The sequence below is a fragment of the Lagopus muta genome, chromosome 1 (assembly GCF_023343835.1).
Source record: "Lagopus muta isolate bLagMut1 chromosome 1, bLagMut1 primary, whole genome shotgun sequence".
In the NCBI taxonomy this organism is placed as follows: domain Eukaryota; kingdom Metazoa; phylum Chordata; class Aves; order Galliformes; family Phasianidae; genus Lagopus; species Lagopus muta.
Window position 1 is genome coordinate 185,694,931 of NC_064433.1, and position 19,906 is coordinate 185,714,836.

A 19,906-nucleotide genomic window follows, 5' to 3' on the forward strand; every position below is an offset into this window, starting at 1 on the left:
ATTTTTGAGGATTTCTGAAAAATTCTTTAGCAAGCAAGAACTGTCTGCTTAATCTTTATGAGTCTGACTTCAATGGGAAGTCAGAGGAAAATTGTCTGTGATTTTCTTAATGCAAAATGGAAAATTAAGATCCTATTTTTAAAAGCCCACTACTGCTAGAAAAGCCCCTCTGACAGATTCTACCTTACAGTAATTTCTCATTTCCCTAAGACTTCAGAGAAGTCCTGAGAGTAATGCCACTTCCTTCACTAAGAAAAAATTAGCCATTCTAAAAATATGCAAAAACATGCCTTTAATGACATCAGAATGGCAGTGGCAAGGGAACAGATTCTCTCCTTACTTTTTGTCACATTGACTACATGTTTTAAAGGAAACCTGCCTCTGGTAAACTCCACAAAACAGGAAGATAAAAATATTCATAATTTTTATAAGTGCCTTTGTTCTCATTCACTTCAATTTTAACTTGAAGCTGAGAGGAATACATATAAGAACTTTGGGGAAAAAATGTAAGGTATTTTATGAACATCACTGAAATCCCAAGGAATAAGTCACTAAAATTTCGAAATTATTCAACAGCATCAGCCAATCTATAAGAACATCCCAAATTTCTAAAGTGTATGTTTTATTGTAATATGAAATAAAGTAGAAGGTAATAGAATAAAATGTCAGGATATTTACTAGGATATTAGAATGTTAGGAAAAGTGATCAGTCACTGAAACAGGCTCCCCAAAACAGTGGTGACAGCACCAATCTTCTGTAGTTTAGGAAGCATTTGGACAATGTTCTAAGACAGTTTTTCTTTTGGGTGGTCTTAGCGTGGAGCCAGGAGTTGGACTCAATGTTCCTTGAGGACTCCTTCTAACCCAGGAAATGGTAAAGAAATTTTTCCTGTTGTCCAGTGTGAGTCTCTGCAGCACAGTGTTGTGCTGTTGCTATAAATGCTGTCATCAGTTCCCAGGATCTGAGTACAGAACATCCTTCTGCAGGTCCTTCCTCTCCCCAGGGAGTTGTGGAGAACACTGAGGTCACCTCTCAGCCTCCTCCAGACTGGACAACCCAAATGTACTCAGCCTCTCCTCCCAAGATGTGCCCTCCAGCCCTGTTACCAGCTTTGTTGCCCTTCTCTGGATGTAGTCAAGTATCTTAAAATCCTTTTAATATTGTGGAACCTAGAACTACACACAATATTCAAGGTTTGGTCACATCTAGCTAACTGGCTCTGCTGTGCTTAGTTCACTCCACAACACAGCTTGCCCTCTTGGCTGTTAGAGCACACTGCTGGCTCATGTCAACCAGCACCCCAAGTACCACACTCTCCAAAACTCATCTCCCTGTTTGTGACTATGTCCAGCAGTGCTCTGTTCCAGGTTCAACTCCTTGAATTTTCCTTTTTGAACGATCTGCTTTGGTAATTACCCAGTACTCCAATCTATCCAGATCCACGTTCAAGGCCCCTCATAATCTCAAGAGAGTAAATAGTGCCACTGAGTATATTATCATCAGTCAAGCTGCTTAAGGATGCATTCATCCCCTTTCATCACTGATAAAAAGTTGAACATGACTGACTGTAGAATTGAGCCCTGGTGAACATCATTGGTGATTGTTGCGAGCCAAATGTAGCTTTATTCACAAGAACTCTATGCTTCAGAGAGTTCACCATCCAGTGTAGCTTTGACCTTTGGACAATCTCTCACAATGCTGTGAGGGAGAGTATCAACGGTTTTGCTAAGATCCGGAAAGTTTACCTTTCCTTCATCCATAAGCGATGAGCTTACAGTAGGAGATAAAACTACTAAGACAGGACTTTCGCTTAATGAATCCATGTTGACTATACTTGATAATGCAGTGCCTTGCAATATTCCCAAAGACAATTTTCTCCATAACTTTTCCAGGGTTTGAGGTTAGACTAATAGATCTGCAATTTCCTTGGTCTTCCCTCACTCCTCTTTTGTAGATGGATATAACAGTGGCTATTTTCCAGCCAGCAGAGACCTCCCCTGGTTCCCAATACCTTTGGTGAATTATTGACAGGAGTTCCATTATAACATCCACTAAATTCTTCAGTATCCTGAGATGAATCCCATCAGACCCCACGGATTTATGAACATTCCACTGGCACAACTGGCCTCTTATAATTTTAATGCCCACAAATGGAAAGTCACTGCTCCCTCAGTCACTGGTCTCCAACTCAAAGGAGTGAGCAGTCTGTCATTATATATTGTATATTAAATTATATCTGTCAATATGTATTGTTTTTTTTTTGTTTTGTTTTGTTTTGAATCAAAAAGCCCCTAAAGATACTAGCAGTATTTATGGGAGTTCTCCCATGTCTGTTAGTTTTTTGAACTGCTCAGGATTCCTAATCCTGTCTTGGCTCCTCTTCGTAATTCATCTTCAGTTTACACACTGTATGGAGAAAAAAAATAACTTGCCAGTCTGACAGATTTAACAACTAAAACGATGGCCTACTTGTTCATGAGATACAAGTGTTTACTTTCAAGAGGAAAATCTACACATCACAATAATTATCCTATCTGAGCAGCAAAGCTCGAAAACATTTACTGCCAATTTTTCAGTTAAAGCTGCTAACTTTATTGACCTGATAACATTAACAGAGCCATAAAACTGAAAAAAAGACCAAAAAAACTGAGCTACAAGTGTAATTAAGGCAATGTTGCTGTTGTAAGCTCAGAATATACTTTCATAGCTTGAAAATGAACTTTTATTTCACTTTTAAGTCAGAGTTTTTAAGCATTAGAGTGAGTCCCTGAGTAACTCTTCTACAAATAAAGAATCTTAGGAGGCTGAAGGGTAATTTCCTATTCCAAAATAAATCCGAGATTAAAACAGCTATTACTTAGAAGTCTGTGTTTCTCATTCATGTGCTTGCCGTTTGGATGTGTATCGAGAACATGAACAGGCAGGGAATCGTTGTTAAGGAAAGAAATCTACAGATGAACTATTTTGTTAAGAAAGCAATGTGGTTACTTGGTTTGAGTCCTTTATCTGACAACATTTTTTAAATACCATAACTGCCTTTGTAGTCCATCATTTCCATTTTCTTTGTATCAAATCTGGCAACTTTTAATGTTAAGCTTGAAATTTTATACCTGAAATGATAAATCAAAGACTCTGCATAGTTGCATAGCACATTCCCATTTGTCATTCATCTTTTCCATCCAAAACCCAAGATAAATAAAGATCAAACTCTATGTTTTCCTTTTCTTTTTTTTTTAATGCCTTTCTTATTCCAAATGATTTTTATATTAAGTACTCCAACTTTTCCTGCTTGCATTTTGTAACTTTTCTCCAAAACTCCTTCACTGATCTCAGTAGCACCATTTAGAAATATCAGAGAATCTTAACTGGACACTTACAAGACAAAAATCTGAAACATTCCCAAAATCACTGGAACATGAAACTTTAGTTTTCATTAAAAACTTTGTAAAACCAATATTTTGATCTTTTTTGCTTTGTTTTTAATATGTATTATGAACCAGACAAGCATGGTTCTCTGCAGTTTTGGGGCACTCAGTGAGCTGGCATGCACTACTCAAATACTTGGGAAGCCACAAATAATCCAAGTCCATGCCCAGTCTGCAGAAAATAATAGAGAAAAGACATCATTTCAGTGTTCCAGTACCATATGGCAAATAGCATTTGCTGCTGGGATTCAGCACATTTTAACTCCAAGGAATTTGTAATTATATTCAACTAATTAACTTCATTTATTTTTTTTACCAGGCTGTCCCTTCCGTTAAAAGGAAAGGAAATTCAATCTCCACCCCCTGTGATTATTGTTTTTACTATGTGTGTAATTGTTAGGAGAGGATTTTAAAGGAAAGTTTTTAAAGGCTACCTAATAAATATGCACGTAACATATATCAAGAGAGGAAAGGAAGAAGAAAGGCAAGTAAACTTTTGTTTGAATCTCAGTTTCTAACAAATACAAATTGTCCAATTATCCCCTGTATTTTTTTAGGGTCATCAAGGGGCTAAATACGTATCTTACAAAGATTTCTCAAGAGCCACAGTATTACCACAGTATAACCTGCTGTTCTGCTGCTGCTTTTGACGACAATCAAGTTTACTCCTCTGTGTATGCATGCATGTGCATTGATGCCAGATGCTACTCATACGGTTTTTTAACTCCTGCACTGGCAATACAACACTCCTCTTATCCAAATGGATCACATTTTCTCTGTCAGAGTTCATAGAATCATAGAATCATAGAGTGGCTTTGGTTGGAAAGGGCCTCAAAGATCTTCTAGATCTTTTCCCCTTGCTATGGGGAAGGCTGCCAACCACTAAATCAGGCACTATAACAGGCTGCCCTGGGCCCCATCCAACCTGGCCTTGAGCACTTCCAGGGATGGGGCAGTCCAGTTGATGCATCAGGTAATTCAGTTATATTCATGGACCCAAAGTTAGCTTTCTATTGACATTTCAAAATATTTTATTCAAGAATGATTTATCACTGAATCTGTGAAATACTGTGCACCATCTCCCTGGATTTCCTAATAAGGTAATAAAGCAAAGGGAGAAAGACCTCCACTGAAGCAAAGCATAAAGATAGGCTTTATGGTCTACACAAGTCTCATATTTCTTAGTCTTAGACAGGTTTTAAAGGAGGAAAGGAGCTATGCAGTTACTGTGTAGGACTGAATTTCAGTCATACTGAGAAATATAAAACAGTTTCTCCATGGAGTGCCACTGCGGTAGAGAAAGCAGAAAGTTTTCTGTCCCCTTGCCCATCAGAGTTGTCTGATAGTACAGCTTGATTCTTTCCCCCTACACAATTGGATAATTTCTTAATTGTTTACAGCAAGGTAAGGAATGCTGTGTCAGTCCTGACACTGTGACATCTGCTTTTGAAAAATAAATACAGAATCTTGAATGTCAGACTTCTTCGTCAATTAGAAGCAAAATGACTTACAACATCTGAGTTTATTCATTTTTGCTCCTTTTTTTTCCTTTTTGTTACTGCTCCTCATAGATAAAATCCCATGTGACTCCTGTTTTCAAAATCAACAAGTTTTGAGGGATGATTCTTCCAGTTTGGGAAGTCTCCTAAGTGGACACAGCAAAGGTCAGAGACCTTCTGAACACCTCACATGTCATCTCACCACATTAAGGTACTAAGAAGTTAGACATTTGCCGATAAGATTGATAACCCAGTCTCACTTTATAATCAAGGCAAAGAAATAGAGAGATCTGAAGGCAACTCATCTACCTTAGTAGATAATTCTAGGAAGAAGCAATTCTCTGAAATTGTCTACTTCTCTCAATTGACTTTAAAACTAGAGTGACAAGCTCAGACATAGAAGTCAAACTATTAGAGTAAGTTAGCATGATGGCACCTACGTTAGAGGTCAGTAAGTCTTTTTCAGAGTGCTGGGACCTTTCAGTCTTAATAAGGTTGCCTTAACAGTGCCTGTTTTTACTTGGCCCTTATGTATTCAGAAGCACAGTCTATAGTATTTGTGATTAAGGGACCAGAATGATTGAACTAAAATGACGAGGTACTTGTATTGGTGGCTAGAAGAGATAGGTGTTCAGAGGGATCTTGGGAACATATCAGGATCACTAAAGGCTTCTAAAACACAGGAAATGAAGACTTCATTCATGGCCCTGAATTTGTATCCACAGTCTGACCGGTTCAAGTCAGGTGGCACAATAGCACGATGGGTGATGAGATCATTAAGCAGATCCCATGGAAGAATTGGTGCTGGGTTGCAGCAGTTGGTTGCAGTTTTCAAGCCCTCAATCAGTATTTCAACAAGGTACTGCGTTGACCCAGATGTACTTGTCAGGTTGGGTGACATGTTTTGTGCCCATCATGAATGTGTCCAAGATGGAAGGGCTATGTGATGAGGAATTGAAAGTCTCATCTTTCCCGCTTGACAGTTCTCAGATACCTGAGTCATTAAAGAAGGAAAAGCAAATCCAATGTCATGTGATAAAACTGGAAATGTACAGGACGATTCTCACACCATCCAATTTCATTTTCATGTACATCAGTATCAATTTTTGAGAGAATCGTAAGAGTTCCTGTACTTCAGTCTAATCATAATCTCTGCTCTGCCATGAGCTACCGAGTGCTTTGGGCAGCCGCCTGTCACAGAGCCCTGCCAGGAGAGAAGTGCTCTTTGGGGGATAATGATATCGTTTGGATAATGGATGCTGTATGTGATTTGGAATGCTTACTTAGCATGGTGGATTGTGAGAAAGGAGTCTGCACATAGCTCGCATAAACTATTTAGCTGTCTTCATTGGACTCATTAAAACCCCCACAGAGTGGTCTAAATCATAATCCCATTATGGTCGGTGGCAAAACTCCCACTGGTTTCCACAGATATATCTCTTCTTTTCAATTTCACTCTCCATCACTCTCTCTCAGTCTTATTCCAACGTACACATGGAAACAGAGCTGAAAGCAGCAGGATCTTTTCCCCCTGTTTCACCAGTTGATGGGATGCACAGATGGCTTTTCTTTGCCATCCCTTCCTCCTTCAGCAATCCCAACAGAGTAGTAGGGGGAGGAGATGGACTGCATTTAGCCTGCCTGTTACAGCACTTAAGATGGACTAAGAGACCTGTCACAGCACCTAAGCTCAGAATTAGCTTTTCAGATCTTGTTCTGCTCAGGGACTTCAGGCCTTAGTTCCCCATAGCATCACAAGAAATAAATAGTCACAATGGTTAACTTCGGCACCTCCTGCTAGTGGTATAAATGTTGACTCTACCTTGCTCCACAGGCAGTACAGGACGCCAGCCCTACACAGCCAAAGGTTTCAATTACTCTTTTAGGAATTTAGACACTGTAATTGGAGTTTCATTTCATGTAGTATCCTTAATAGACAGGCCACAGCCCTAAATCACAGTCTGAGCTATTCATCGCTCTCATGAGGTTACTGCATGCCACAGCAGATGGCTTGAGGTTACCAGAGGAGGTACTCTGATGATACTTTTAAGGGTCTCTGATAAAGCTGACCTCTCACGTATATTTTTATTAGTCTTTTGCATAAGAGTTTGGAACCTCAAGACTATCATGTATGTATCTTCAGATTATATTTTCAATGCAATTTTGCCTTTAGTCAGATTGAGAAAAATATGCCTTCAAAATAATAGCAGACTTGTTTCCAGCCTATATGGACAAAATTTGCTTTCATTTAAATAAAAATGAAAATTAAAAGTTAGTATTGAAACAGTGAATCTAATGTGTGGGAATGGTTATGAGTCTGGTTTCATCAGGTGGGGAGCTAGCAGGGCTGTGAAGCCTCTTCATGGTGATTGAGATGTCCAACTAAAATTAGAGCAGAGCATTAATCATGACTGGACTCAGTAAGATGACAACAGCTCTGTCTGCTGTCAGTGTTCTTTTTGTATCCCTTAAGATATTTGCTCCTTTATAACTGTGCTACTTAAGTACTGTTGTGCTACTTACCAGCCCTTCATGCTGGACATTTTGCATATATTTAAAGGCATTTTACCAGAAGTGCATTATATAAAGGTAATAGATACATGCAAAGTCCTCTGTTTAAGGGTGGGTGATGGGTAAACCCCTCAGTTTCAGCAGAGCTGTGATCATCCTTATAAACAGTGGATTACTACATTGGAATATGATTCCTTTGGGTGCTTGACACTGTTGTCCTCCCAAGACAAACATTTTCAAACTGTTACCTGAGCTTTCTTAGGATACAAAATCCTGAGTACAAACCATCACCAAAGATGTTAGCAGCATTTTAGACCTGGTGGGGGGCAATCAGACCACAGCATAGGACTGGAACAGGGTAGGCTTTGAGGCCCCTTTCAAACAAAGTCATTCTGTGATTTTATGACTCTATGAATCTTCTATGATTTTATTCTTCAGACAGAAGGAACTGTTCAACCCTGCACTGTACAGGTAGAGAGAAAGACAGATATTCTCAAGTACAGAGGTTGCTCAGAAAGTAATGACTTCTATTTATTCCAGTGGAAACTACAACATATAGAAATAGCAAAATAACACTAAATACTAAAAAATAACACTGTTAGAGCAAATTCTCTACAAAACACCACTTTCCAACATCATAACCACCATTAGCTATGCATTTTTGCCAGTGATGACCAAGAATCTGCCTGCCACACTCACAAAATTCTGCACCAGTAGAGGTGACCCACTGTCACTGTTGCTGTCACCAATGATAAAACACACCACATAATAGCTCACTGTGTTCACATCCACTGTTTAGTCTCCATGAACATTGAGCAAGTGTCAATGAATGTCAGTGAGTGCCATTTTTTTCCAGGTGGAGGCATTCAATTCCATAACTTTGCTTCATATCACTTCCATGTCAGATGCCATTTTGTCGGAATGTCCCTCTGCTGCCATCTGTCTCACCATACTGGTGAGAAGATACAGCTTCTACTGCCATATCACCACCATCCACCTCTGACATTGTGGTCAACATTAAAGAGGAGGCATTCCTTTTGGAGCAGCCTATAGTCTCAAATGATGATGAATTTGAGAGAAATGCATGCACTTATTTGAAGGAAGTAGGTATTATAGAGTAAGCCAAATCCTGCTCAGCTAAAAAAAGAAGCAGGATTTCCCAATTGGATTGGATTTGTTCCCAACAGTTTCACTGTTCCTCAAAGTGTTGAGCTGAATGGAAACTGATGGAAGCACAGAGGAAAGTGAATATTCAGCAAATAATTAAGACCAGCTGAAGAATAGTTTTTATAGAGCTGATTTCTCAGGCAAACCACTACGAAGCATTATGTTGATTTTATGTTACAGCTGCAGGGAGGTTATCATTAACTTTAACCAGTAAGATCTTGAGCTCATCTGACGGTTTTGATCAGAGGAGTGTTGTCACATTCAGGCTGGATCTGATCTAGTTCATTTTTCTGGATCCTTCTCATGTACTATTCGCATGCTGACAATGGCCAGCACAGAATGCCTGGAGAAAGGGGCAATTAACTCATCATAAAGTAGATGTGGATAACAAGCCAGTGTATGATACACCTCTCTCGGGCACTGTTAGCATTGTTCTTCCTCTATGTGTGCAGACAAGAGTGCTATTCTCAGATCACGTGTATCACAACATCCTATACAGACTTCCTTCAAAATCTGTTGACACTTTCTTTTCTGTTGTTTGCCTGGGACTTGGGACAGCTGCAGAGGGTAGTATGTTGGATCAGAGAGTACATGTTGCAGTCTGCTTTGCTACAGAGATGATAAACTGCAGCACAAGACAAGATAAGCAACTTGGGGCAGTGACATATTAAACTGCATTGGCAAGGTTTGCCAGAACTCTTTTCTCCACACTTTAAGACAAACACAATGAGACTCCACACAGCATTTTGAATTATTATTTTCTTTCTGTTTTACTAGAACAATACAAAAGCAATCAAATCTACAATCATTATCAAATCTGCCTTTTGGGCTTGGGTCAATGGGGGAAGAATATTCCTCTTTAATCTAGGCTTTTGTTGTGTCTCTGGGAGCCTCTCCTACTTTCTAAGCTCCGGACCAATAGCTAGATTCATTATACTTGGGAGTTTGCCATGTAGCATCCCCTTGCCTCCCACGGACATTTGGAATACACTGGCTCTCCAGAGTTTTAAACAGCCACATTAACATGTATCAAAGATGCACATATCAAAGTACACTCATTATGATTAATTACTGCAGATCACCCCTCAGGGCAATTAGATCAAGAGGACTACTGCACAAACATATTCAGGATGATTCCAATACCAGAGACAGGTCAGCCATCTCCTTGCAATCCTGACATTTATAAATACCATAAATCAAGTAGGCACATGTTAAAAGTCTTGCAACAAAGACAGAGCCATATGAAAGCATTTCATGCTGAATCCTTCTCATAGTTGCACCCAGAATTCTCCAATTAATTTTTAAGGTTTTAAACTTTCTCACTTTATAGTTTATGGTTTTTGTTAAATGGAAGAATTATACCACAATTCCTTGAGCTGATTTTAACACTAAGATAGCTTTCCTCCTGGGAACACCCCCAAATCATTATATGTATACTTTAAAATGTCGAAGGCTTTGCGCTCAAGATTGAACAATTTTCACTGTACATACAACAAAAGCTCCACTGACAATGGTGGGAAAACATATATGGCTTACAGAGAATCAAGTTTATGAATAAAAACAGAATAGAATGGCTGATATCTCAGGAATGTTAGTTTAAAAATGATTGCTTATCTTGAAATGGAAAAAAGCAACGCATCCTACCATGGCCCATTTCCAGCAGCAATAAACATTTTTCCTACTAAATTTTCAATGCAGTTCTTAAGCATATATTAAAATTTGAAGCTCAAAAATATCATTAATTTTCTAGTTAAAGTGTTCAAACTCTGCTACATGGTAAGTACTTACCAGAAAATCCTTGGAATGAGCTACTGCTCTTTAGTCAACACACCAGATGACTATCTTTCACTGCTAACGTTCTTGTAATAAAAATGGACTGCAATTATTAAGATATCTCGTTAGAAACAACAAACACTTTGAATTCTCTATGCTTTTATCATTATCAGCGCTTTTGCACGCGGGAAAAGAATGCGTGGCAATCTGCCAGAACTATCCCAGGTTATGAAAAGATTAACTCTTGTAAATTGACTAAATATATCTGTACGTATCATCTGTTTATCTAAAACTGCATATACACAGACCAAAGCCAAAGGGTAATGCTTTTCACATACAGACCGAAATTCTCTTGTATGTTTTCACAGACTGGAGTAGAACTTGGCAGAAAAATTCTTTACATTATTTTGCTTTTATGTATTTCTTTAGCTGTGCAGAGTGTTTTATAAACAGTGATTCATCTGCAGATTACTCCAAAAATCCAGTGACAATTTGTCCATATAGGGGTACACACAGTAAAAACAACAAGAATTTGAAAATGCATCTTGCTGCTTCTTGAGCCCGTAACAGAGGCTAAAACCAGTAACTGGTGAGTGTAGATGAGAAAACCTTACTCCTTAGTCCACCTGGGCGCACCTAAACCTTCTAAATGGAGCGCTCAAGATCTCGTGTGCTAATTGTGCTCTACTTTTTAAATCAGTGATAACAAAGTAGTCTGGTTGGGTCAGGAGGACTGTGAACCTTTGCATGTGGAGACAGTATTTCGGTCTGTATTATGGATTAAACTGATGCATTGTGCAGAGCTTTGGTTGGACAGAGCCAGGGTACAACATGAGGTGAAGCACTCAGAATATGGAATATTGCTTATGGAAGCTGAGTTGGAGAGAGATCTGCTTCACAGAGAATCTCTGAACTTCATTATTAGCTTTCTTTATAAGGCAGGAAAAAAAATAGCAACTTGAAATTTGCTAGGAAAGAGAATGGAGCAGCTCTGGGATGGTCTGCCTGGTGGGCTTCCCCAGAGGTTATAGCAAATAGCAGCTTAATATACTGGGAAGCTTGAAGCCTGGAAACAGATTTTCCAGCAGCTTATTATGTAGCTGGTATAGGGCCAGATGAAAACCAAACCAGCTTCAACAACTGCCTAGCAGGCAGAGTTTCACAAGGCCTCTCTGCTCAAAACCAAATGATTTCCACAAAGCGATTCAATTCTGATAATGGAACAAATTCCAGTAGGAAAGAAAGAAGGATTCTTTCTGATTTACAGAAGCACAGAGCCAAATGGCTGGTAGTGATCTTCAGCTGTATTAGGCAAAATAACAGGCCTCCAGCTATAATCTGAATGATTTTGTGCTTCGTAACTCCTGACAAAACATGGCCTTGATGTTCTCCTCTCCTGACAGAAGCAGGATTCCTATTTATATGTTAATCGCCATTTTGTATCAATAATGACTACCAGATGTTGGTGAGAAGATTCATCAGGAAACATACAAGACACGTCCACAACATTTTGCTTATTATGTTGCAACTTGCTTCTGTATTCCAAGTCTGAGAAAGCTGGGGGAGGAAGCTTACTGGGAAAAAAAAAAAGAAAAAAAAAAGAAAAAAATTCTATCCAGTGTAAAGAAATGTACAGACAAAAGTGTGACTGAAAAAATCAGACTTCAGCATTCTAAGAGAAAAATAAATATTTATTCACAGGCACTTTTATTATCCACAGGTAGGTAGATGCTACTGTAGCATTATTAAGACACAGCCAATTCTGAACCGTCTAGACAAGGTCTGAATGAAGAGGCACAAAAATAATGCTGATTGATTCATCCAGACCTATACTTGAAAATATTTATTATCTAAGAAAAAGTCCTGTAGAACTGTCCTGTAGCTATGGGAACGGGTTAAGGGAGTTGGATGGCAATGTTCTAACATATCATATATCCTAAGAATAAGTAGATAAGAAATGGGCTCAGTATTTCTCAGTGAGTGTGTCTTCAACATTGCACAAAATTTCAACAGAATAGGATAGAAGTCAAATTAATGGGATGAGAACGCCAGATTCTCAATCAGGTAGAAAGGACGTTTATACATTCTAGAAGACCACACACAAAGCCTGCATGTATGTGTACACAAAGAAGATAACCCTAATGAATCCTGCAGACAAATGGAATTTTAAGATTGCATTATGAAGCGAATGGAGAAGGCAGCTGCTCTGTTCTGTTAAATAATATCTTCCATAAATGTGAAGTCTTACAGTGTCTAAAAGACTTTAATGATAGTCAAGGCTTGGGAGGTGTCATGTTTTCAGAACTCATAGCCTTTTCCTGGAAGAAAGGTCTGTTTTTAGCTCCACGATAATTGCAGGATGTCTTCCCACTCTAGAGTGAAGGTGATTATCTCCAAACACAGAAGTTAACTATTCCCAGACAAATACTAAGACATTATCTTTCTTTTCCAGGAAGCTAATTTAACAGACTCAAGATGTACCAATGTATGTATAGAAATTTCTATGTTATTGTAACTACAAAAATTAGTGTCAGGTACCAAAAAGGTCAGGAACAAAAAACACACTGTTGAAGGATAATGAGATAATTATTACCTTAATATTCAGGAAATTATATTATGTTTGCACTGTAAAAATACTCACTAGCAGATTATCTATTTTATCCACAGATTTTTATAATCTCTTGCTGTTTATCTTTCTCTCAAGATTGATCTATACAGCTGTCAAATTCTTGGACCCCTCACACCATTTTCAAATTAAAGGGGACATGAAAAAAATCTGTTTTTTTAGTGTGTTTGAATGAATTTTTACTTCTCAAAACATCCATGTTTCTTGAAATGTTTTGCTAGGATTCCTTAGCACATGGGAGTAGATACATACTCAACCTTAAAAGAACAAAGTTGAAGAATGAATAAATGCAAGTCCAAAAAAAACGAAGGCACCCCGTGTGGTGGCCCAAATCATTCTTCCATCATCAGAAGGAATCACTGTTTAAAGGAATAAGCCTATCCCATCAGCCTTTTAGATGGCTCAGAGACAAGGGCAGCTTTGACCCTGCTTTATAGTCCATGACTGCTCTTGTGAAACAATCTTCTTTTTGTACTGTCCATGATTAAATACCTCATACAATACATGCTGGAGATATTTGTAATTGAGACACTGAGTCAGCATTGTAGGAAATACCAGTATCACCTTTTCCCATAATATGTCCCATAATATGTAAGTTGCAGTCATGTTCATAAAAACACCTCTACAGAACCTTTACAGAGTCAGAGAAAATTATTCCATGCGATTAACATATTTCTTCACTCATTCAAACAAGTGAGTGTGGGACAAGCGGCCTCAGAGGAAATCTGTCACTATTTCAGGACCTCTTCAACAAACCATGTGCAATCAAGTTTTAAGGGTTATACTCCAAATGTGTAAGAAAATTAACTGGACATCAGGTTTGTAAAAATCTAGCTGATGAGTTGCTGACCTGAGACAATCAAAACAGCTTTTAGAGCAATCTGGTTCCAAATTCTGAAGGTATAGCTATTCACATGGAAGCAGTTTCTCACCTTAAGTTAACATAGTTCATTCACCTCTGATGGAATTACATAAACATACACCAATTATATCAGTCTTATTACATAAGCAATACCATCCTTCGTGTTTTGGCATCTGAAACTGCTACTGAGCACATTAGAAGGATGAGTGTGACCAAATTAAACAGTGGTAAGTACTGAAAATGCATTTTTGATAGTAGTTATTGCTGGAGCATTAACAACTGAATTTCTCATGTCCCCGTCATGACAGTAAGCTACACAGTTCTAAGTTTCCTCAAATAAGATAATTCCATTTAGAAAAAAAATTAATTCCTCATCTTGATGAATAGAAGCAGCTTCTCATTTTGTGGCTATGTCAGTTACAGAAATATCACAAAAAGTTACAGAAGTAATGAGTGAGCTCCTTTACTTCAAATTGAGGCTCAATTATTTGAACAAATAAGTATGTTTTCAGTATTGCAGAAGTTGAAATTGCTGCATAAGATACAAGACCAGAAAAATAAATCCAAATGTCCTCCTCTACAGAGAGTGGTTTCCATGACAACCTCCAACATTTTATTATGGGATAGGTTAGCTGCATAACTGTTAAAAAGTTATGAGGTCTAATTTTTTTCTAATGGAAAAGTCTCTTCACTCCTCTTCTTGTTAAATTGCTGAACCATTATTGAGTATATTTTCAGCAATAAGACCATTCTTGGGCAGAGCCTTGACAATTTCAGCTTCAGAAAGTTGTGTAATAGAAACTATTACTCAGTCTTAGCTATAATAGGTATTATTATTCCATCCATGACTGCATCCTAACTGCCTTAACTGTGGTCAGCAGGATTTAGATCTTATTAGATCCTGTGAGAAGGGAGATGTCAGAAGAGAAAGGGACCTAACAATTACTTTATGTCACAAATCTACAGATGTGATGTGGTACTTACCTGCCACTGTAGTTGTAGGGAAATATGTTAATTATTTTGAGTTGTATGTAATTAAATAAAAAATTTAAGGATTAAATGTCCCTTGTAACTCTTGAGGTCTCTACATCTCTATAAGACTAGTGAGAGACATTAGAAGAAATAACTTGAAACCAGATGTCTGGTATTAGTTCCGTGTTTATCAGGAAATAGTATATCCTCCAATGGCCATCTCTTGATGCTTCTTCCTAAAGGCACTATGAATTGTTTAGGTAAGCAAAATAGAGGACATGAAACTAAGTGTTCCACACTCCAGCATAGTAAGCAAACCACCAAGCTGTTATGCTATGAGGAGATTCGGAAGGAAGGAAAAAATGTGGCTTGATAGTCTTATTTCAGCAAAATGTTTTCAATGCATCAGAATCTCCTAAAACTGGTGATTTGGTGGGAAGAGGTAGGGGCACAAAAAATGATTATCATTTTGAAATTGTAAAATCAGAATTCAGAGAGGAGTAAAAAGAAAATAAAATATTGAAGTCTTTTTGTTTGAAGGGGTATGTCCCCACCCCTAATTAATTCCTTAATTCCTCAGAGCATTACAAAGGCAGATGAAGCAGTCCTGTTGACATCACTACAACTTATGGAGTCATAGTATCATTAGGGTTGGAAAAAAACGCTATGAACACCTAGTCCAGCCATCCACCTACAATCAGCATTGTCCACTAAACCATGTCTGTAAGTACTGTATCTTCACATTTCTTGAACTCTTTGAATGGTGACTATACCACTTCCCTGGGCAGCTTGTTCCAATGCACTTTTGCAGAGAAGTTTTTTCCAGATACCCAACCTGAAACTCCCTGAAACTCCCCTGGCACAACTTGATGCCTTTCTGTCTCATCCTATCACCGTTACCTGGGAGAAGAGGCTGACCCCCATCTCACCTCTGTTTTGAGAGTTATACAGAGCGTTCTCTTCTCCACATTTCCATAATCCACATCCACAATTCCAGTTTCCTCAGTCAATCCTCATAAGACTTGTACTCCAGACCCTCCACCAGCTTTGTTTTAAATTGCCTTTTTACTGCTAAGACTCAGTCTCTCCTCTGATTTTAGTTCTGTCACTCCTCTGAATCTAACTGCATATGGAGAATACATCTATTATGGCTTTCTCTGACACAGAGTTTATTGCTCAAAAAATAGGAACTTTTTTTCAGGAATAAATAACATGGATGAAATATCCCATCAGAGTGAGAAAGACAGCTCCATCACTCCTGAGCAGAAGCTGGCCAAGGTCTCAGTGCTATCACCTAATACAGAATAAAATACAACTTGAGAATGCCAACCATATCCTGGTCTACATCAAAATAAATGTGGTCAACTTGTTGAGGGAGGTGATTTTCCACCTCTACTCCACTCTCAGGCCCTACCTGCTGTGCCGAGCTCAGAATTAGGTCAGCTATAAGGAATAAATTTCTCTTATGATGAAAATGTTAAGATCCTGGAATGAGTTGTTCAAAGAAGTTGTGGGTGCCTTACCCATAGAAGAGCTAAAAGTCAGGTTGAGTAGAGTTTGAGTGAGGTAGAAAATGTCCAAGCCCATCACAGGCAGATTGAACAACATGGTATTTGAAGATCCCTTCCAAACTAAACTAATCTATGATTCTATCATTGCAAAACATTTCTGAAGCAAAGGACATTCTGATTCTTTTCCAGTTAAAAATCAGGAAAAACATGTACAAAATTAACTCTTTTTTATTTCTCAAATTAATCTTGCTTTCACTTTATATGACAGAATTATTTAAGCCTATTTAAGCCTGAATTATTCTACCCTGGTTTTATTCTTCTCTTTGCACTCTGTGCATCACATTCTCATCCACCAGCAAGTGATTATCATTGTAGTAAGCCTCTGAGTTTGTTCCAAGATGCATTTGTTGAAACATCTTGCAATTTTACTCCAGTCTACTGATTTCTTTTCAAAACCAAACCGTATGTTAAAATTCCTCTCTCTTAATGATCTGATCCCATTCCTGTCCCCATGTGCCCTCTACTTTTGTTGAGACAACTTTGTGCTCAGAATTATTTGATTTGGTTACTGACTGTTATGGAAACACTGAATCTTTGTGATTAATTGATCACACAATGTATCCCATGCTGGCAAGCATTTCTTTGCCACACAGAGCTGGGATTTCTGTTTTTGTTGCTTCAAAAGATGATACATAAAACCAAGAAACCCAGTGATCCTATTTAACATATCCATAGACTTTGTTTCAAATAATGCTGCTCTACATGCATCTAAGTCACACATTTCAAAAAATACTTGCCAGTCTCAAGTGTTCTTCAGCCTCTCAACACTAAGTGTTGTACTAGAACACAAAGCTACCTATGGTTTAAAGAGCTCTGTGGCAATAGTATGGAAATCCTATAACAAAGGAAGGGACTCTTCCAAAAGATGTGGTGCCTGAAGCATTCAGCAGCTTGCCTCTGTGAAACCATTCGTGGTTGGAGCTCTTTGCCCAAAAAATCTGGCATGACACTGTGTGTGCCGGCATCATGCCATCCAAGCAGATGGGCATAACTATAAGCAGCCAGGAGACCATATATGAACATCAAATGTGTTTTCTAAAAGTGTAGTTTATAGCCAAGAATATTTCAATCGTTTGCTGTTTTGTCAGCATGGTCAAGGAGAAAAAATAGCCAGGGGAATCAAGGACTCAAAGCAGCCCTCAAAAAGTCACCCATTTTTTAATTGACAAAATTCACAGGCTGTCCTTGACTACAGCTCAAAGTACTTGCAAAGATTTTCTCCCCCAGCCAACTTATGCTTGGATACAAAATCTGAGTACAGGAAGTTGTTTGGAATTGCCACTGTAAGGAAACTTTCTTGTTAGCTTCTCATAAATTGCAGTAAGACATTCATAAAGGTCAAAGAACCTAAACATGGAGGTAGGAGCCTTAAAGCCAAGGCTTCATCCCGTGTCCAACAGAGGTCCCCCTCATGAGGCCTGATGCTGACTCCCACCATGGGCTGGCCTTGCCTTGAACTGTCCCCATCGGCTACGGGGACAGTAAGTCAAGCATCTTTATCACTAGCTCTAGCTAAGACATAACCAACACCACAAGATCAAGGCTTTGAGAGGAAAACTGTATTCTCTTCTGTGGATTCATAAGAGAACTCTGGAATTTCCTGCACATCCAGCTGTCTTTATTTTTAACATCTTGCTATATTAGTAAACCACAGTTTTATGGCAAATGGTTGTTACCCCATTAGAGTTATAACAACCCAGAGTAGAGCTCTTTTTCTCTCCCATGGGGAAGACCTTGATTCAGGGAGGAAAACAAACAAAATAAAAGAAAAACAAACACAAAAAAACTCTTATGGTTCAAGCATCATATTAAACTCAACGTGGTAAATCATGCTCTCATATACTTAAGAGCTCTGCTGAGTCAGGGCTTGAATGTGTATGATCAGTATCATTGTTCACAGGAGTATTGCAAAGATATAAAGGCTGGGCTGTAACTGAATGGCAAAAAGAAGCAAAAAAGGTATGAAATAGGTGGCTATTTTCTTTCATTGATGACATGTGCTTGTTTAAGCTGGAATGTAGCAGAAAAACCTCTGAGGTGGAATGTGCATAGTGCACTCATGCCTGAAATAATCATTTTGTGTCATTTTAGGTAATACATAGCTATGCCAAAGACCGTTATTGTTCTTTTAATTCTGCTCTGCCCATTCCATGGCTCCTGGTATGACATGTGCATTGCTCTCAGAATGCTATTACTTTGGGTATGTGTGGAAAGAGGGAAGTTAAAAACTACCAAGCTGCTAGTATTTCTTTTCTTTGACAATTAAAAATAGAATATGGCTTGAACACTGGTGAATACACCTGGGTTTACACAAAGTATTTTGTCCTCATTACAGGAGAGATGCACATGTTGGAACGTGTCCAGAGGAGGGCCACGAAATTGCTCTGAGAGATGGAGCACCTCCCCTTCGAGGACAGACCGAGAGAACTGGGTCTGTTCAGCCTGGAGAGACCTGAGAGCGGCCTTTCAGTGTCTAATGGGGGCTGTAAGAAAGAAGGAGACAAATCCTGTAGCGGGGTCTGTGGTGATAGGACAAGGGGAAATGATTTCAGACTAAAAGAGGGGAGATATAGATTGAATATAAGAAGGTTTTTACAATAAAGGTGGAGAGGCACTGGCACAGGTTGCCCAGAGATGGTGGGTTCCTCGTCTCTGGGGACACTCAGTGTTAGGCTGGGCAGGACTCCGAGCAACCTGATCTCACTGTAGGTATCCCTGCTCATTGCAGAGAGATTGGACCAGATTACCCTGCATGATCTCTTCCATCTCAAACAATTCCATGATTGATTCTATTACGTCTGTACCTTATCTGTTGCAGACTAAAAGAATTCAAAAGTCGCATACAAGACAATCTGCTTAAGATTTTAATCATGTTTCCATATTTTCTCTCCCTCTGAAATTTGCCATCTGTCAGTAAACAGATTTGTCATTAGCTCAATAAATAATATGTTCTGAATGCTATCAGTTCATAAATTTCAATTTTTCTATAGTTCTGTAAGAGTAAACCCCATACTCCCAAAGGGCATGATTTGTTTGAAGAAATTACATTCAGCTATTTTTATCACAAATAAATTCTACCATCAATGTCAATATTGTTATTAATGATATTATAAATATCATTAAGAAGAAAAGCTGTAGAACTACAGCTGATTATTTATAACAAAACCATATTGCCATTCAGCAATCATTCTGTTCTGAAGGAAATAACACATCCATCAGAAATTCAAAAATCCAAACACAATCTTTTTTCGCAGCATTATTAGGATATCAGTTTCATCAAAAAATGTCTAATGATAAATATAGAATGTCTAAGCAGCAGCCTGGGGACAGTAATTCTTGTTTAAAAAATATGCTGAGAGTAACAAGGAAAATACTTACAGAATTGTGAAGTTCATCTCCATGTCCCAAAATGAGGGAAATTCCCAAGCCATTCTGGACACCTCCTTACCTAAACTTCTGCTCAATCTGTATGTGAAAACCTCCACAGATGGCAATGCAG